General features: G+C 34.4%; 1 protein-coding gene and 1 non-coding gene across 3 annotated transcripts in view; both read right to left on the bottom strand.

The window, feature by feature from the left end:
* LOC149409462 (uncharacterized) overlaps positions 1–22348 on the bottom strand; it is a 160470-nt gene that overhangs the window by 73623 nt on the left and 64499 nt on the right. The gene's annotated exons all lie outside the window — the stretch shown is intronic.
* TRNAG-UCC (transfer RNA glycine (anticodon UCC)) lies at positions 20850–20921 on the bottom strand. Its single transcript has one exon. It is a non-coding gene; the product is annotated as a tRNA-Gly (tRNA).

The following is a 22348-nucleotide window of genomic DNA, read 5'->3' as shown; positions in this document are numbered from 1 at the left end:
ACATCTACAATACCATAAATTGTGGCACTCCACGCCTGAATTTTTCTCTTCTGTTCTCACTCATTTATATGTATTTTCATTATTTCTTATGTTTTTCTTTTTCTTTTTAAAATTCTTATCTTTCTAATTATTATATATCTTTTTTTATTTATATTTTATGTATATCTTTTTATCTACATCTTTGATTCTATGTAAATTCGCATTATCTAAAATTAAATCAAACTCCCGCCACCTCAGAACAGGCTCAGCCTAGTGAGGTGGATTATACCAAAAAAAATGTATGTTAATTTATTGGTTAATAAATAATAATAAAAAAAAAAGAATATGGTGAAAATATCTAATTAAACAAGACTCGTTTTTTCGACCAATAACATATTAAACAACAGAACTAAATGTGTTTTCAATAATTTTTTAGGGAATTTCATATAATTATCGTTTCAGAATTACAAATGAATATATATTATCTTCAAAAATAACATATATATTTTTAGTATCTTAAAAATTAACGAGTTAACGGGAAAGTTGTTATAAATCCGGTAGAAATTTGGTATGCGGGGGCTTAAAGATGCCGACCACAAACGAATAGGATGCGATGGGGTAATATTCTATTCCCATCACTTTATTATTAGTGACATAACATCAATATGGTTGTCATTGTTTCATCAAAAATAGAATCTAATCTTAACTGTAAAACAGAAATTCGACTGTCTGAAGCAACTATATATACACATAGGTAGATGTATCTCGAAGGAAGTGCTCTGTTTTCGTGATAATTACCAGTATGTTTTCATTCATAATTTCCAGGTTAACATATTATCAACTCCAAACGTGTTTTCAATTCTCAACTATGGAGTATTCAAATATTGTTAACCCTTAAATGCATACTGTTGCAAAACTGCAACATACCATTCAAACCACCTTTAACTCTTTGGTGTATACTTAATGCATGCCGTTTTAGAATTATCAAGTTCACGGTAATATATTTTATCGAGTGGCATCACCTTTTTTTTCTTTCGCGAATGTCAAATGTCACTTTTTCTTTAACAAAGTGAAGATTCTCGAAAATTGGTTGGAGGTTAGAATTACAGTTTGGTTTTGCTGTTATTATTTTGATTTTCTTAGGTAAGTAGATACAATAATACAATACTTATGTGTAATAACTCGTATTTTTCCGGTACACTTATTAGTTTTGAGAATTTTTTTTTTCATACGTAAATTGTTCATATTATTTTTATATTAAATACATGGTGTTGTAAATCTGCAACAATATTTTTTTTTAAATATCATTAAAAAATTACAAAAAAAATAAATTCTTTATATTTCCTTGCATATATATGCATGTAAATATCTACAAAATATTTTTTTTTTCCAGAAAAATTAATTAATCATGCATTTAAGGGTTAATATCTGTTCAAAAAATTTCGTTAAAGATCATTATTTTGGGTCATTTTAATTAATCAAGCCAGAAAACAACTGCACTAAAAAAGCTTTGCTAAGCAATCAACCGTTGTGTACGAAGCTCTCTCTCTCTCTCTCTCTCTCTCTCTCTCTCTCTCTCTCTCTCTCTCACACACCCTCGCAACGACGGCGTATATCAGTAGATTCCTTTGTTGATAAGTGTTCAAGACAAGTATGTTATAAATCAGTATAAATTCGGAATGCGGGGGCGTTATAACTTTCAATAAATGTGAAACCGAACAAAGAAACGCAGAAAATAAAGAAGAGTAAGGTCCCAACTGGGAATTGAATCCACATGGAGAAAAATTAATATTGGTAATTTATTAAGAATCTCTTCAAATTATTGGTAAATCCGGTTAAAATGATTGCGAATGATTGTCAACATTATCAAAGAAAATGCACGTGCCTTGATAATATATCACGATGAAATGCGAAAATATTCGGATTTTCATGAACACGTGTTCCGACATCGCGATAATAATATATATTATGATACATATAATATATTCGTAAATTACTTAAAGATTATCAGGAAACCTGTTCAATTCATTGGTAAAGCCCGCAATCCCATTTTTAACCGGTTTACCAATAATTTGAAGAGATTCTTAATAAATTTGCAATACTCATTTTTCTCCGAGCAGATCCTCTAATCGGTGACCGGATAACTCATCAAAATGAAAATTCAACACACCAACAAAAGTGATATAAAGTCATGAAAATTGATGAAACAAAAACAATGTTAAAAAGCTTACATAGGTAACTATTTAACAAAGTTTTTGTTTCATTACTTTTAATGACTTTATCTCACCTTTTAAAGGTGTGTTGAATTGTCATTTTGAGCAGTTATCATGGAACTATTAAATATTACAATGAGGTTCATAAGTTTCATTCCTAATATATTGAATATGTTTTTTCGGTGACCGGTTAAATCATCAAAATGATAATTCATCACATCTTTAAAAAATGATATAAAGTCATGGAAAGTGATGAAACAAAAACTTTACTAACTGGGTTAAGTAGGTTACGTCAGGTTTAAATTTTTTTTTCATCGTTTCTAATGACTTTATATCACTTTTTAAAGGTGTATTGAATTGTCGCTGTGTTGAGTTATCATGGAACCGTTTTTTCTGTACCAAATGGGAAGAAACCGTGATTATCGACGTTGAGTTCTTTTTTTAAAATCCCTGCCATTACCTCGATACTTACCAGTTTCCTCATCTGTGACAACCCAGTTATACACGTGTATAAACATACAAGATTAAAAACATTGCTTGAATTACTTCCGACTTGTGGGAAACGAAATATTCTAAACCAAAGTAGAAATGTTTATGCAAAGCCCAGTTAATAGCGATTTTCGCAGAATGCGACATGGATGTTATGACTGGTAAGTTACGGAATATTTTGTCAAGAGAGCGGGTAACGGCAATAACAAGGTAAAATCGAACCCGGGGGTTCGAAGCATATATAAATGATTGTACCTAATATTTTAATATTACCTGCGTGGCAACTTTTCCTCATCCCTCTCCTCCCCTTTCCCGTTCCAACCCAAGTCTATTTAAGTATAGTTAAAATCACTTTTATTTATTGCTGTTTATGGTAGGCATATTATAGGTTTATCGTTTGCAGGTTAGTTTTATGTTTCTATATATATCTGTGAACATTAATAATTGGTCTGTTTTTTGTTATTCTCTTATGTATATTATATTACTAAGACTGTTAATGTTCCTAAAATAAATAAATAAATAAATAAATAAATATATTTTCATCTCGATGTTAGCTTTATTTATACCAAGAATAGGAGCAAATTCTCACCAAGCAAATCACCAAACGTATCGAATCAATAAGAGTGACATAGGGTTGTCCAATAATTGGAAAAAAATTGAAGTGGACGAGGATTAATATATATTTTTTTAAGAACCTGATGATTAAAAAAAGAAGAAATTGAGAAATTTACTCGAATCAAAAATGTTTACCTAACTGAGGCGCAATAAATAAACCAAAATCATATTTATTGCATCTAATATTGACGAGGGTCATAATCATAATATTAGACATACATGTGTTTGATACAAAAGTATATAAAATATCTTTGTAGTGAACTTTTCATTTTCAAATGTCCATTATAAGTAACGCGTCTAGTCTGCGTGTTGTGACTTTATATAATTATGTAAGACTGACCTACTGACTTAAAAACGCAAATGAAATAAATAGTTTTCTTTGGCACATACATCTTACTCAATAAATTAAATATAACACATTTATTTATTTATTTTATTAAGACAAGACTTAGAGGGTACATATGGTTTTTGTGATATTTCACCCTCCATGCTAGGGGTGACCCTGTGTTATGGCGGGTGAATTTTACAGTTTGTACATAATCTATACATTATTATAGTGTGAAAAAGAAAAATAAGAAAAATGATGTAAAGCTAGTTTGGGTTGCAAGAAGAGAATGGAGAAGTTAGAGAATTATAAGAAAATGAAAAATTATTATTAAATGGATCACACTAATTAATTGTGTACATACTATACCGCTAAGTTAGGGAATAAAGATATAATATTATGTTTTGTCTGAAAGGTGATTAAATTGATAGAGTGTAGAATGAATGGGTATTGTAGTTGTAAATATTCAAAAGGGATATTAAATAAAAAAGTGTACATATACACAAATTTCGATACCATATTCAAAAACGACCACTAAATCTGCCCATAAAAAGTAGTTATTTATATTTTATTTCAGTACATATAACAGATTTGATGCCCAATAATGTACACGAATGGATGTTTTAAAACATAGTAATAACACAAATAGTAAGAAAAATAATTAGTTAAGTATGCAAAAGTAACTGACAAATAAGAGTGGGTAAATGGTAGAACACGAATATGTACATTAACAATTTATTATTGTCACCTATACTGATGAGACACTGATGCGGTAGATACAATATTGTCATCTATACTAATGAGACACTGATGCGGTAGATACAATATTGTCATCTATACTGATGAGACACTGATGCGGTAGATACAATATTGTAATCTATACTGGTGAGACACTGATGCGGTAGATACAATATTGTCACATATCGTCGCATTAATTCGTAGACTGCGTAACTCCAAATTTTTCGAAAATACGTTTTTAATGCCATCTGGTGTTAAAATTAGTCCCGCATCGACTAGTAAAACTCGAAAATTTATAAAAAAATTAACCTTTTAGATAAACACAAATTAGGAAACTGCGTAAAATCATGGTGCCATTTTTACTCGCGAATACTTCGTAACTCCTTAATTCAGTATTGGCCGGTGAGCCGTGCACGCTTGTTGTGTTTTTGACTGAGGAAATTTATTTACGGTGTAATAGTTTTACCGTGAAATTAACTGAGATAAGTTGATTAATCAATTTTGAACATTTTATAACCTTAATTTTAATTGTGAAGTCACGAATAGTGTTTTGTATCTGTAGTCTAAACTGACGTCTTCTGCATCGTGTGACGCTCTGCCGTAGCTCTCTTGTTTTATGTGCCTCTGCGGTTGGGTTCACCGCTTTTACAGTGGTACCTGCTTATCACCACACGCCCTCCTGATGTCATCATCACTGCACGAATTGATTTAACCAACCCGGAGCCCTTCGCGTCCTACCTAATAGGTTGTTGTTCTGTGATTATCTCTTCTTCAAGGTCACGATCTCTTTGCAAGTGGATTTCCTTCTGATTCATATCCGGATCCGGTTCTTCACTGTCCTCTTCAAACAAACCCAAAATATTGACGGTGGAACGTGCGGCAATTCCATCTCGTCTCTCCTCAGACACAGTCCGTTCTCTGTCAGGCATCTTCCGCGGGTCAAGCACATATCTTGGTATGCCATCTATTTCGATGTTGTTGACTGAAGTAAGTCCTGTCACCCTTCCATGCACGATGTGCATCTCCCATCTACTGGCTTAAACGCAAGAAGATCGCCCACTTAGAACTCATTCAATACTTCCTCTTCTATATTCACTTGCGCAGAAAGGTGTCTCCACGAGTAAGTGTGAACTATACTAGACAGCGCAACACCTTGATCATCCTGGCTTTTTGCAGCCAAAGATTGTACCAAAACACTGCCTGCAGGGGATCGCTTCTACTTCTGGCTGCAGTTCTCTTTATTGTTTGATGATGTCGTTCAACTATACCGTTTCCAGATGGTCGGTATGCCGCGCGAAATCTTTGACGAACATTCCATCTCTTACACTTACATTACATCTGTAACACTGTAGGAACAAAATGCAGTACCCTTGAGGTGATTTCTCACGAAAACGGCGCTATATAAATTAGCCAAATATTATTATTATTACCATTGTCCATGAGAACTACTTTGGGCGGGCCTCTTTCCCGAAACACTTCTTCCAAATGTCTGATAATCGAAGCTGCATTATCTGACTCGATTTCACGCCACACGGCAAATCTACTTGGACCGCAATCGATAAATGTGAGTAAACATTTCCTACCGAAATGAGTAACATCAACTGCCAAGCGACTCCAGGTTGTCACAACATTAAGATTACCCGCCTCATGGGATGATGGCGGAGGGTCAATTGTCCTGCATTGTACGCAGGAACGCATGCATCTATCAACGTCCTTTCTTCTCGCCTCGGGATCGACCAGCCGGGCAAGATGAAGCGTTCACTTTACTCCAAAGTGATGCTGAGCATGAAGAGTTTCTACGCTTAAAGCACATGTTTGCTCACCAGTTCCACTTTCAAGTCTCTCCCACCTATCTTCACACTCTGAGGAGTCTCTTTCACAACGTTTCCTGTCATGGCTACTCTTTGCCCGGGTCTTGCAAACCCTAGTAAGTACATCAGTTTTATTTCTACAGGACAAAAAGGGTGATCGATAATGTCAGATCAAATTCTTCTCCTCAACTCAAATCTCCTTCATCAACCCCAAGCGTCACTTTACGAGCATCTCTGACACGACTACTCCCGGTCAGTGTAGATCTCACCCAGCACAAAACCGTCGCCGAATCTGTAATGATCTTCAGAGTTTGAAGATTTCACTTGAGAGTCAGATTTAATCCATTAAGGAAGGAAAAGTACCAGCATTTACAAGACTTAAAACAGACATTAGAAAAGGATTACCACTCCTTTTACGATAACCTTCCGCATCATTAAAATCATTAAAATGCATCTAAATAGACTGCCTCGACATATACATACATTGTTGTGTTTTATTTTGTGAATGTAAAATTCCTATCTCCCAAATTTTCCGCTAGGTTGTTCATAAAACTGTTCGCAGAAAAGTATGTATCTTTTGTAAAATACGTATCTCCATTCTCGGTTTTTATGTAAACTTCTTAACTCCGATTTGAAATAGAAAGCCTTAACTTACAAAAGTTTAATGATTGAAAATAAATTTCGAAATATATTATATGTTCGATACATAAATAAAAAGAATGAGCCGTCTTTAATTTTTTTTCACTACGAGGTTTTTTGTGCCTCCTGTAAAATTTTACATTTGGTGGTTACGCATTCTACGAATTAATGCGACGATATACTGATGAGACACTGATGCGGTACAATATTGTAATTTTTTTTGTTCACTAATATAGATTTTCGTTATTTTTAGGTCTTAATTATTATTTTTTATTAGTAAGGAAAAAAACCTATCACACAAACTATTGTTTAATTTTAAAAATATATTAATTTACGCAGTAGCATGCATAAATATAAAGATAACATTAAAAAAGATAAAAGTAATAATGGATCCCAGTCCAAAACAGGATCTGTATTTATTGCTGGAATAAATAATGTTGCAGCCTAGCATAAAAAATAGACGCCGCGAGGAATATCCTTCAAAAATCATACGCAAAACACGGGTTGATTTGTTTGGCAAAATCAAGAGTTTTTTTTTAATATTGTTCATGTTCCTCAGGAGGAACTCTGTTATTGAAAGGGTTAGTACTGAAAATGTCTGTTTTTTCTTGATGTAGTAATACTATTACATGTAGTAGCAATAAATCAGAAAGTTTACGTCTGGTTGTCAGATAGTGTAGTTTATAGTGCAAAATTCGGTAACTATGCGTTCCAAATTGATCAGATACGGGTTAATTTTCTTTGTGTGGAACGAACCTATAATAATGAATCTCATAATTGGGAAATCAAATAGTGGATGCCTATTCCAGAATACTTCACACCATTGATTTATGTAATAATGATGCACTTACTAACGCTAAAATTTGTGATGCGCTTTTTAAAATTGTATCTAAAAGTTTATTGAAGCTATGTAACGAGTCAAATGTCACGCCTAAGTCTTTAATTGAAGTTGTGTTTAATAAAGCGACATTGTTAATGTGATGTGCATTTGTTAAGCAACTTGGTTAATTATGACAACACTAAGGGCGACTTGCACCAACTATCGCAAATTTAATCTTAAATTATATTTAACTAAACGAATTTAAGACCCTAAATACATTTAACTTAAATGCGTTTAGTTGCGTCCTGCACCACGCAGTTGGGTGGCGATTTTAGTTAAACGTCATTAACGCGTCGGTAAAACAGTTACCGCGTGGTTACCGCCATTAACGCGTAAATAAAACAGCTACGATCTTTCATTTTACTTGAAGTGTGAAAATATTTTGTGATTGTTGTTGTGTTTTAATAATGTGTTCATTTATTTTATGAAGAAAAAGTTAAAACAAATAGACATAATGATGAAATAAGACAAAAAGAGCTTCTGTTGTTGGAATTAAAAATAAAATAATTATCCGAGTAATTTTGTTTTTTTATTTCTTTTACATATAATATTGTTTTAAAGTATTATAAAAATGAGGTATTATTAGAAGTTTACAACCTTGCAAAGTACTCCTAGATAAAGAATGTTAGCTCCAAGTTACGAGCACCTCGCTGACGTTTTAATTGGTGTTGAATTTTAACTGAGGTTCAATTTCTTGCACTAATAATGATGTCGTTTCTTTATTGAGACGAAATCTTCTTTGAAACTTCTTGGCACTGAGTGTTTCAAATAAATTTGTTCTTGTGTTTACTTCTCTGACTATAAATGGTCTACTTATATATATATATATAAGTATAATTTATTTATAATTTCCATAATTTTATAATTTCTCCATCATCGTGAGAAAACAAATCCCAAATGTTCATTGTGAACACAAATTAAAATGAGATAGATTTTAACCACAATCAGAAATCGAAGGGATAAACTAAAAAAAAATTACATTACTGCTTTATGAGTAATGGGTAGAAACAGCCCATTTTGGGTATTTAACTTTTACAGTTCTTTAAACGCATTTAACGAATTAAACTTTGTGGTGCAAGACGCCAAGTCGACTTAAATCAAATAATGTGTTTAAAATGATATTTAAACCAAATTTAACTTATGGTGCAAGCCGCCCTAAAAATGCGGACATAAAATCGAATAGGTGCCTAAAAATAGTGCGTTGTGGCACACTCGAAATTATATTTAAACCATTGCAAAATCGGTATGTTTTATCCAATAATGTTCAACGTTCAACGCTCCGATAGCAGAGTTGACTGTCCCACCTCCAACCCAGAGAACTTCAGACTAAAAAGGGGATCCCGGTCGCAGCGGATAAGACTGAAGCTCAATGAAATGGAATCTTCCATACTGACGAATTACTATCATCATTCAACATACCAATATTATTTGCAGTCCGGTTGATCAAACAAAAAGTTACTTTAGACATTTTACTAGACATTTTGTTTTATTGATACGGATGTATCAATAAAACAAAAAGTCCAGTGTATGCATAATAGCTGTCACGGGACGCCTGGCAGATGTGAAACATCGAAATTGTTTTTTTTAAATTGATTGAAGTCAAAATGTATTAAACAAATCTTCATATTTTATTTTATGATATTGATGGGTTGAGACAGTTTGGCTGGAGAGGTCAAAGCGTCTCCCTCAACCGGCCCATTCCGATCCGGCCCGCCATGCAGTAGGGTAATAGGGCAGACGCATCTGTAGCCAACACCTGGATAAACCTAACCGCATAAACTCGATAATATCTAAAAAATCGGTGACGACGTAAAATACATGGAAAATTAGTAGAGGATAACCGAGCTTAAAGCTAGATTAATCAAACAACTAACTAACTAACTAACTAACCATCACGCCGTTTCCCCGCAGGGGTAGGCAGAGAGGACGGACCGCCAAACAACTCGGTCTTGGCACACACTCCTTGCCTCATTCACATTCATACATCGTCTCATACATACTCTTCTATTGTTCTGACTCTTGACATGGCCCGACTCAAGTATCTGATTCACTTGGTCGTGCCATGTCTTCCTCGGGCGTCCCCGACTTCTGCTACCATTCACATTTGCATCGTATATTCTCCTTACACTCCTTTCTTCGCTCATTCGCTCTACATGCCCAAACCATCTAAGCGTCCCTTTCTTGATCTTACTCATTACGCTTACATCAGCCTTGCACTCTTTGCGGATATCCACATTCCTCACACGATCATACATGGTTTTACCACACATACGCCTCAGGGATCTCATTTCAACAGCATTCAATCTACTTTCATCCTTTCTTTGCCAGTTCCATGCCTCACTTCCATACATCAGGGTAGGTACCAGCACTCCATTGTGGACTGCTAACTTCGCTTCTTTGGACAATTTTTTGTTAGCGCCAACTGCGTTCAGTCCTCCATTAATGGAGTTACCTGCATTTACTCTTCTTTCAATATCTCTGTCAGCCTTCCCATCTCTCGTAAACATGCTTCCTAAATACACAAATTCATCCACCTGCTCCAAGTATTCCTCATTCACAACTATATTGCACACTGTTTTCGTACTTTCTCTTTCAAACACCATTACTTTAGACTTACTTACATTCATCATTAACTCATTCTTCACGCATACTTCGTTCATCCTAGACACGAGAGACTGCAGATCATCCATACTATTAGCAATCAGCACCGCATCATCAGCATACAACAGGCAACATACTTTCAGATTACTCAAATTCGCGCCCAATCCCACATCTTTCAATTCTTGCATACAATTATCCATGTATAGATTGAATAACCACGGTGACATTACGCAGCCTTGTTTAACACCTTTTGTGATATCAAACCACCCCGTAAAACCACCGTTCACCCTAACACATGCAACGCTTCCCTCATATAGAGACGCAATTGCCTGAGTCAGATTCGCATTCACTCCATACTTGGACAACACCTTCCATAGCTTTTTCCTGTCGACTCGGTCGTATGCTTTTTGTAGATCTACAAAGGCACAGAAAAGTTTCTGGTTTTTTGCCAGAAACTTTTCGGTGAGCATACGCAATGAGAAGATCTGGTCCATGCACCCCCTTCCACTCATAAAAGCACCTTGCACATCCCATATTTTATCCTTTGTTTCCTTTCTTACCCTTTCAATCAAAATTCTACCATACAGCTTGCCAACTGAACTTAGCAGGCTAATAGCCCTATGATTCCCACATTCCATACGTGACCCTTTACCTTTGTATAATGGCATGATCACTGCCCTTCTCCAATCTAAAGGCGTGTAACCTTCCTTTAAACATTGGTTAAAAAGATTGCACAACCATGTGAGAATTATACGGCTACCTCCTTTAAAATATTCAGCAGCAATATTGTCGAAACCGACAGCCTTACCATTCTTCATGCACTTAATTGATCTTTCTATCTCATCCATGCTAATTTCGGTAACATTCAGTCCATCATCGTTCATATCTGATTCGCCGCTAGAATCACTGTCACTCACTTCGCTTTCAAAGACTTCCTCGAAATACTTCATCCATCTCTCTTTTATTTTTTCCTCATTCGTCAACATTTTTCCATCTTTCGATTTTATTACTTTCATGCTTCCGGTTTCAGGGCCACACCGGGACCTTTTGACTTCCTTCCAAAACAACTTAATGTTTTCTTGGAAATGGTTTGTCATTTTCATTCCTTCTTCCTCTTCCAGGCGTTTCTTTCGTTCTTTCACTCCAACTCTTACTTTTTTCTTACATTCCTTATATACTTCTTTCGCTCGATCCTTCTCTTCGCTGGAAGCACTGCCAGCCGCAATCAGACATAACCATGCTTTCTTCTTCTCTGAGACCAGTGCTTTAATATCATCATCCCACCATGCATCACCTTTCTTTCTACCTTGCGTACTTATTCCACACACCTCTCTAGCAGATTCACAAAGACTCACTTTTATGTGGTTCCATGTTTCGTCTATGCTTAGACCATCCATTTTTTTCTCATTCAATCTCATCTCTGCACAATTCACATACTTACTTCTCTCATTATCGTTTTGTAGTTTTTCTATTTTGATTCTTGTTGGAGTTAGTACCGTTTTCACTTTAGAGCGCCAACCGCGAAAGAGGTTTACTCTCGACACCACCAGAAAGTGGTCAGTTTCAACCTCTGCCGTTCAATCATAAATATTTAAAAAAAAACAACATATTGATGAACATATTATCTAAACATGCTTCGATTTCGATTACACCTGAAATAATATATCAGAACTTTACATGTATTCATAAAAATTTTGCAGCACTGCGTATCCGACATAATTTTTTTTTTATTCATAAAATTTTTAATGATTACAATTATTTTGTTGTCTACAACCACCATACTAGGCTCATGCCCGTATTATAGTAGTCATAATGTTTTAGATTACAATGTTGAGATGTACAGAAATAAGAGAGAGAAGAAAAAGGAATAAAGAACATATGAATAGAAAGAATAAAAGAGTAGTTAATTTAATGACACGAGACATTCATTGAAATGGTTCCTTCCCTTTACCAATAGCCAATTCTGAATATTTTTATATAAATATGATCAGTTTCCGATTTTCTGGTATCTATATTGAGCGAATTGAATATCTTGGGAACAATATAAGAGTATTGTCGCTGGGCGAATGCTGTTTTTGTTGGAGGAATTAAACATTTTAGGTGTGACGAGTAACGGATTTGAATATTTTGTTGTGTTTTTTTCATAATTTTTTGTTCCATGTGTATATAAGGACGGGTTGTTTCGGAGAATCTGAACAATTCATCAAATTTCAACGTTCATTTTCAAGTTCTGTGAAAGATTTTTTCAAGTTCTGTTTTTATTTCAGTTTTTTCAAGCAACTACCCTACAATGATATAAAAACAGAACTTGAATAAGTCTTTCACAGAACCCGAAAATGAACGTTGAAATTTGATGAATTGTTCAAATTCACCGAAACAACCCGTCCTAAGTGTCTTATTGTATAATTGACGAATATCTAGGATTTAAAATTTTTTGAAAAGTGGCTCTGATGGGTGACATTTGAATATTATCCTTAGCAATAGTTTTTGAGTTAAAATCATGGGACTGAGAATTGATGATGCACAATTGAAATGGTACATTCAAACAAACAATATTTGTAAAAGACTGAGAGCGATAGTGGGTAGATTATATAAACTAATTTGAATTACCTACAATCAGTACAAAATTTATGGTTAAATTACTATACTAAAAAAATAATAATTCACAGAGATGTAACATTTCATTGTTATTCGAAACATAAATATCTTGCCTGTGCAGGCACAGAGATGTAACATTTCATTGTTATTCGAAACATAAATATCTTGCCTGTGCAGGCCTTACTACGGGACAAAATATTGATTCTGAATATAAAAAAAATTCGGAACATGAACACAACACTAGGTTCACAAAGAATGGAGGCATGCTTGTTCCAAAATATAGCAAGAAATACGGGCAGCGAACCCTACAATATAACGTGTCCAAAATGTTCCAACATGTTGCCAAGTAGCAGATTCAGATATATGCTGAAAGCATGGCTCATAAGTAGAAATACTTCATGCTAGTCATCACTATCAATCAATAGATTTAGTGTTATTTTAGATTATGTGTGACAATAATAATAATCTGAATATCTTAAAATACTAACAATATTATGTATATTGATAATTAGTTATAGTACAGGGTTTTCCAATAAGAGGTGTTATTTTGAATAGCCCGTTATTTCGGTAGATGTTAGTTTTGAAGCTGTCATTTTTGACATTTGACAAGTAGAAACTACGCCATTAATAAAAATGGAACGATACACGCTTCAACAACGCATTGAAATTATTAAAATTCACTTGAGTGAATCAAATGCAAATCATCTTGAGTGATGAGGCCCATTTCCACCTCGGTGGCTTCGTCAACAAGCAAAATTGTCGCATCTGGGGCTCGGAAAACCCAAGAGTTATTGTTGAAAAGCCTCTATATCCTCAAAGTGTGAGTGTTTGGTGCGGTTTATGGTCCGGCGGAGTCATTGGACCTTAATTTTTCGAAAATGAGGCTGGAGCAACAGTTACGGTGAATGGATCGCTATCGAGAGATGATTAATGATTTTTATGGCCGGAATTGGATGGTATTGATCTGGACAACGTTTACTTTCAACAAGACGGCGCTACGTGCCACACATGCAACGAAACCATTGAGCTTTTACGATTGAATATCGAAATAACACCTCTTATTGGGAAACCCTGTACAAAAGCATTCTCCGAACTTCTTTCTGTTTTTTGTATATTTTAACATACCGGTGGCTGACGATTGATTAATAAGGAAGTTGAGTGAAAAATATTTTCACTTATAAAAAATATGTTCATGTAGATCAAAAAATATCGATTCTAAATATATAAATATATTTCTATATTATTATTCTTAGAATTAGTTAAACGTTCTTGAAAAAGCATTCAATAGCAATAGACTGTATACGCTCCACGATTGGTCGAAAGAATTCTGACGTCACATGTGTCGTGACTTGTACGTACAACGGATCACCTATGGCCGGAATTGGATGGTATTGATCTGGACAACGTTTACTTTCAACAAGACGGCGCTACGTGCCACACAAGCAACGAAACCATTGATCTTTTACGATTGAATATCAAAATAACACCTCTTATTGGAAAACCCTGTATTATGTAAACATATTTACATTGTAATTGAACATGTTGACAAACTGTTTAATTGTAGTTTAACGGGATAATACTTCAAAGATCGATATTTTAAAAAACGTTTCATTAATTTCAATACCGTATGGATTATTGCGGAGAAAATGAAATGACCAATCGGTTGCTTCCAAATATGCTAATCTGTATAATATCAAAAATATAAGAATTCAACTTGTTTTTAACAAATCGTCAAAGGTAAATTAATCTTTTTGTATAATTTAACAGTGTTACTCAAATTAGAAAACAAATTTGATTTAATTCTTTGCCATCTGCATTCAGCACACATGTTGTAACGGTTCTAGAAACCATATATCGTCAGCTTAATTCGAAAACTGCGGAATTCCGTTTTTCTCTAAAACATGGTTATAATACTATTTGTTGTAAAAATTTGTTCGAATAGCCAAAAGTCCTAAATACTTCAAAAAATCCGCTTAGTTTTTAAACATAAATTAGTAAAATGTCCATGGCGCCATTTTGCAGAATTAAGTAAACTTTTTAACTCCGTTTTAAAATGTAAAGCATTACATTAAAAATGTTTTATCGTCGAAAATAAGTACAGAAAAACACGGTTTATTCTGAACGAAAATAAAAATAATAACCTTGGTTAATTGCGCCTCTTTTAAAATTTGACAAATGGTAGTAACTACCAACGAATTAAGCCGACGATATGTATTGTGATACAACTTAACAAACTTGTACCAAAAATGAACTAAAGTAACGGAAATCGTCGAATAATCGGTCTGAAAGATATAGCAAAAATAGTGAATTTTAGTCCATTTTTATAATTATATTTTATCAAAATCTCCAAGTTTGGAGCCCTATTTTATTACTTTCCGCAAAACGATCGCAATCCGAGCGGCAAGAAGCGGGAGGGTGCGTGACGTCGTGTGGTTAGTGTATTTTGTATTGTAGATTTTTTTTATTCTTTAAGTAATTCCAGTATATTTTTTTATAAATTTTTGCTGTCTTAACCGGTCAGCAACGTAAGCAGATATACACGATAAAATAACGATAGCAGTCAAGTACAATAAGCGTGTTTACACGTCAACGCGTGTGTTTCCACAAAAATCGTCATAACTCCGTTATTCTTCTAGTGACATCCCTAAACAAAAAGTAGAATATTCGTATTGAATGAAGCTTCACATCTCTATTCAAAGTTATCCATAGAAACCCGTAAAAAGACCTACTCAGTGGAAGCAAATTTTACCCGCCAAATCGTAAAACGACGCCAAGAAAGCCGTTTGACGTGCCGACCCGCCTCGCAAGTTTAATTATTTTTTTAAAAATATATTTTGTATGAAATGGTCAAAAAGTGAAGTGACAGAATTGTTTATTGTACATTTGTACGATGAAATAAGTGTTTTTTTTTTACATTATCCGTGATTTTAGTATCGTTTTTACATAAAACATTACAGGTGAGTCATTTTTAAAATTTTTTCATGTTTCCATTCTAAATTTAAATATTTACAAATGTTAATATTTATTTATGATACAACAATTTGAAAGCCTATTTTGTAACCTTTCTAAAACAGTTTTTACTATTCGGCTCCGTTCAGTAATGTTTCATTTATAGAGCTTTGATTGTGAGGCGGTAATAACACAACGTTTTCGTGAAATTGACATTTCGATAAAGACATTTTAGCTTCAAGTTCGCGAAAAGTCGGAGGGGTTAACTAAAGGGTAAGGGTATTTTTTAAAATATCATACTGAAATTAATTGTTAACGTTAGAATTTGTGATTCTCGCCCAAAGTATCGCTAGAAAAAGTCCATACACTGAAGTCTACACGGTATCATCGATGTACCTACGTAGGCAGTACGGCGGGCTCTAGCCAGCGGGTTTTTATCGTCATTGCTTTCACGTAAATTTGAAATGAGTTACTATTTAGTCATTTTTACAAAAACGTTAAATTTGCATGTAGGCGATTTTAGTCGCAGTCGCGCTAGCTGTTTGAGTTGCATTATATTATGAAATAGCTTCAGTTTTACCGTTTTGAATTTAACAAAACTTTCTGAAATGTCAGGAGATACTACGATGTAAGTTAAAACTAACTAAAAGTCTAAATATTTTTTACTCAAATTCCTTATTGCTATCACGTATCACCGCCGACAAGCGGCTAGCGGCGAACGAGAGAGCCAGTAAGACGGGCGAGCGGCGTACGTGCCAAGGGCGCCGAGAAGGACTGTTGCCGTTCATCTCGCGCGAAAAAACGGATAACGCGACGCAAACCTCTGAGATGATTCGGCAGGAGGCGCGGCACGTGGGCGGGTGGAGGCAGCCCGAGACATATAAAGCAGGGTACTCACCAAGAGTGTAGCATGTAACGTATCTGATACTGTATCAATCTGCAAGTGGGTAAGGCTCGTCCACGGTAACCGCGTATCCAGCTACGACCTCCCGGATCCGCCTTTAGTGCTCGCTATGGTGCTCGCAGTGAAACCGCCGTCGGCGGGTCGCTGCGAGCACACTGCACTCCACCCGCGAGCGGCTCGCGCCTACGTACTCACTTGATACAGTATCAGATACGTTACATGTTACACGGTTAGGGTGAGTACCCTGCTTAATGGTACGTATACATTTGCGAACCGAAAAGCGAGCCAAGCCACGAATGACGGGAAAGGAACGAAGAAATCGCGAGCAGCGTTTAGCGCCATTTGCTGTTGCTTAGTTCCTTTCCCATAATTCGTGCCTCGGCTCGCCTTTCCGTTTGCAAATGTGTACGCAGCACAAAACTATTAAGTATTCAAGAGAGGAACAAGAAGAGAAGATTGAAGAAATATTATTTTTAATAATAATAAATTATTTTTATTATCTCTATTTACAATAGAGATAATGATAATCTCACTGGGATCTCCCGTGGTGAGGATTTAGTTGACATATTATTAAAATTTAGTAGTATGGATAGTATGAAGTAATTTTTAATATTATATTATGTTGTGTGTTTTTTTAAAATAATAATTATAATAATTATAGTGTTTTTTAATGCAGTTAGTGGTTTCAGATTCAGTCTGTATTTGGTGTGAGTATATTTTCTATTTTTGATCTCTCTATGTTATGTATCCAGCTTTTTTATTTGAGATTTAAATGTTATAATATTGTTGTGAGTTTTGAATGAGAGTGGGATTTTCTTATTAGGATAAAAATTTCGTCAGTGCTATTCTTAGAGGGACTTTTAGAATAATTTTCATAATGGCTTTTTGGTTTTTAATTTAGTGATTTATTGATATTGTCATTGTGATTCAAATAAGATCGGCAGGATGGGTACAGTAACAGTAAGCAGAGCTTACTTCGAGCAGTAAGCAGAGTAAGCAGAGCTTACTTCGAGCGTCGGATGTATGTAAACAAAACTCGGTCGTAAATGTCCGTAACACGGTAATGCTGTAACGATAAGCGCCTTGCCCTGTGGCAATAAGATTTTCTTCCAATATACCTACATGTTTTTTTATAAAGTAACGATATCATGTTTATAAATAGAGAAGAAAAGAAAAACCACAGTTACAAGTGCAAAAACAAGAATAACAAATCATTTCAGGCGAAGCACTAAGAAGTGATACAAAATCGTGTTTTTGGTTTGAAAATTTGATCACTTAGAAATATTTAAGATTTTTATACTGCGATTTAAACACATCTTTCGAAAAAATCGATAATTTTTAAGTCTTTTTTATAAATTCAGAAAAAATAAGAGCTCTATGTTTCTAATATACGTGTTAGTTGTTATTTCTTGTGTTTTGTATTTACGGATATAAAGGAGTGACATGATGTTTAGTTTGTTGAAGGTTTTTACAGTGTTAGTTCTTACAGGGATTTTCAGAATAATTTTCACTGTGGCTTTTTTGGGTTTTAATGAGTGATTTTAGGATATTGTCATTTGCAGTGCCCCATCTGGTAATACCGTATTCTAAGAGCGATTGGCAGGGATCCATGTAGATCTTTGATGATTTTCACGATGGTTTTGAAGAAATAATTTAGTTTTTTAAATTCCATTTTTTAAATATATAGTTAATAAGCTCAGCCCATTTTCCCAATTAAGTGATAAGAGCAATGAATTTTTAAGTCCAGGTTTCCTTCCGAGTTATTTGTATTTTGAAAGTGATGAATTTGGTTTTATTAGCATTAAGTGTAAGTGAGTGGTAGTCTAGCCATTTTCTATTATGTTTAGTGTGTCTTCTGATTTATTGGATGTTTCTGCCCAATTATTCCCATTTATTAGAAGAACTGTATCATCCGCAAAACATATTTCGCATTCACATTCTATGCGGCAAAGGTCATTAATGTAAATCAAAATGAGGATTGGACCCAGAATACTTCCTTGAGGCACCCCGACTTTGACATCAATAAACTCGCTGGTTATGTTGTTACATTTTACCGTTAGCTTTCTTTTTTTCATATAACTTTTTTTTAAAGTCAGTTCATTATCAGTAATTCTTAAAAAAAAAGATTTTAATTTTTGTTATTTGTTTTTGGGGTATACAAAAACAAATAACAAAAATACTTTTGGCCGTGAAAATCTTAAAATCATATTTAAAAAGATTTTAAGTTCTTTAAAAAATAATCGTAAAACATTTAAATATTTTTGTGTGATCTTATGGCGATGTTTTTTTCTTGTATACATTAAAACAGGTGGCTGGTGTTAAGCGGGAATTTAAACCTTACCGCCAGCTACAAAAGGAGTGTTATTGTTTGCGGCCAGATTCCAAAAGTTACAGTTGCCCTTGAGGTGATTTTGTACAAAAATGGCGCTATACAAATCATCCAACTATTATTATTATTATTTATCGTGGCGCAATGACCTTAAGTTTTGGTTTGATCTTAATATGTGAGCTGGAGAATACATCAATTTAATTGATCATACCATGTTCGTTACAGACAGGCGAGAGAGGGTTGAAAATGCTGTATTGCTATTGAACGTTTCTAATATAAATGTTTTCTTTGTGGTCTTAAATTAAGATTCATTTAATATGAATAAATAGGACAAGTCAGTATAAATAAATTAATAATATTCCAGGAAAAAACTATTATCATTCCCTTTCAAAAAATCTTTCCCCCTTTCGTACTAATAGTCGACAGAAATGTTATATGTCAATTCTTTATTTGCTGCCCGAAATGTATGAATTGGTTGAAATATGATGGCCTTCAGCTGACATCGCTGTCAAAGATATCGAGAAATAGTGGCACATTTCATAAGATGTCTTCCCTAGAATAAGTTTCCTGCTCATTTTTTTATGTTTTAATTAAAAGGAAACATCGATTTGTAAAGGGATAGTTTTGAAAGTTGGTAGGTTTATGTGGCTTAAGAAAAAACAATTTGAATTTATCACTACAAGGAAAGGACACCCTCATTTTCCGAAACAAAGATTCACAACCACCCAGAGACGGTGGGACAAAGGGATCCTCGATATGTTATAAATTTATGAGCTTGAAAGAAGTGGGTAGAAGACGGAGATGGTAAGGAGGAAGGTTAAGAAGCATCTGGTTATTTTGGTCTGGTCGCTAAACACGCTAATGCCATTTCAAGCAATGTTTCCATCATACATCATTTCTGTCTTTCATGAGGGCGATGCCGCGAGTACCAAGTACCCACCACTCTGGAACGTGCAACAATTTAACTACACTATAGGTAAATATTTACCTAACCGTCTCACTAATAGCAGGCACAGATTATGGAAACTTAATACTTTATCGCTTGTCTGAATTCTTTACACAACCAGTACCAATTTTGAAAATGACACTTAAATTCAAAGAAAATTTGAGTTCATCGAACCAGAGTTGCGCAGGACACACAGACAATCGAAATTAAAAAATTATGAAGATGGGAAAATGATAATAAAAAAAACTGGGTGTGTCAAGCCTACGCAAGACAGAAGTGAAACTTCTAGTATTCCTCTCTCTCTATTTTCATTTCATCATCTCTATTTTCTCTCTTAGGTTAGTTTGAAAATTAGAGGTTAAATAATTCAACGACGAAGCATGGATTTGCTTTTTCTAATATTTTCTTATAGATGAATGACGTTCGATTAATGTATAGTTCCAAAAATTTTCAAAATAAAATATAATATATTTTTAAAAATAATGTACAATGTACAGAAATAGAATCCCACACAAGATCGCGTAGTGCGCTCTAGCGAACGGATATTTTATCAGAGGGAGATAGTTTTAATTTTTTTTTCTGTAAATTATTACATATTATCAAAATAAATAAATTAATTAAATAAATGTAATACAATTATCATAATATACGGATTAGATAATAATTTTAATCCAACACAATAACGCAAAGCGCGCTCTAGCGGAGTAATGTTTTATCACAGTGAGATAAGTGTTTTTATTATTTTGCAATATTATTTTCTTTTAAAAAATGTTCTGACCTACTAAAAAATAAGATATTGAATGAAAAAGGCGTTAAAAACAAAAAAAATAATGTGCGATGGCCGAGAATCGAACTCGGATCAACTGCTTGGAAGGCAGCTATGCTGACCATTACACCACCAACGCCAGTTGTCGGGATGAGCTAAGAAGCATTTATATGTTACTTCAAAACTTTGACTAGATCAAATGAACTTTAATCGGTGGTGGGGGTACCCGCATTTTCGTTTCGATCGTGACTCGGTTTTACTCCGTCCCCGAAAATTCATTACGCGCCTAAAGAAGTTTCACTTCAATAATAATAAATGTTAAAATTTGTTCTTCCTATTGGTCAAATGGTCATGTTAAGGACATGGGAAATAAAGATCAAGTCAGGCCGAAAATGTTTGGCAAAAAAAGAACACAGTCCACAGAAAAATATTTTTTACTTAAAAAAAATATTTTTTTGAAAAATGACCTTAAAAATGTTGCGCTCAAAGAATCTTAAGTTTGTATAATAATTTAAAACATCGTATAAAAAATTTCTAAAATATTTTTTTTTTAATAAACGATGACAATTTTTCGACTGTGACTGGTTACAAAATTGTAATATTTTAAAGTTTTAATACGATAAAACTTTCAATACCAAAGAGTAGGAAGTTTGTTTCTCAAAACAATCTTAAAACGACAACAATCTTTCACCCTCCTCACTCTTCATATTGTTAAAGTTCATAAAATTATGTTAAAAACCAGATTGACGGCGCTCATATTAAAGGGAGCGGTTCAACGCATTATATTTATATTATTTGGAGTATTTAATAATAATAAGATTAGTAGATGGTAGCGGTTGCTTCTGTGATTCGATAAGGACCCAGAGGGTTGTTGGTTCAAACCCAGGCGTAGGCAAATTAATGTGTTTTTTCACATTCAATATAAGAAAATAAAACATGGTATAACTGCGAAAATTTCCAGACAGGTAGATAATGTGTTCGGTAGATTCATACAGTTGTGTTTGGCGATCAAATCTGAATAGCCGTACTTTCCCAACATCCTCTTCTTCCTATATATTCCTTTCAGTCACAAGACATATCCTAACTGGGGTGCCATAGTTTCACTGACTGCGGACAATTGAGACTCTCGTATGATGATATTCACAAAAATAAAACGCGTTTTCTTCTACAGATGTTGGAATGGCACTCACAACTTCAGGAGTCAAAGACAAAAGAAGACCGAAGAGCCGTTGCCTATTCGCCCGGATAGTCTTTGTTCCGGAAATAGAGAACCGGTTCTGCTAGATCGATTTTGAGTGATGGGGTAGAAGGTGCAAACGCGTAGATATAACGCTACAGAGAACTCAGCCTTCTACGGTGAGCTGAACTCCAGATTTCTTATCTATCGTATGTTACGCAAATAGTTGGCCCAAACAACACAAACTTAGGAATGTGTCTATTGGTGAATATGTATAGTTTTACGACATTCATATCCTTGCGGGACGTCACTGATAAACTGCCCTTTGTCTTGCTTTCGCCTACTTGTACGTTATTAGCGAAAAGGGAAAAAAATAGGTGAATATAATA

The sequence above is a fragment of the Hesperophylax consimilis genome, chromosome 31, assembly GCF_061612785.1.
Source record: "Hesperophylax consimilis isolate HC1 chromosome 31, BYU_Hcon_1.0, whole genome shotgun sequence".
Taxonomy (NCBI): Eukaryota; Metazoa; Arthropoda; class Insecta; order Trichoptera; family Limnephilidae; genus Hesperophylax; species Hesperophylax consimilis.
The sequence above is the reverse complement of the archived record's forward strand: the minus strand, read 5'-3'. Positions and strand labels throughout refer to the sequence as shown.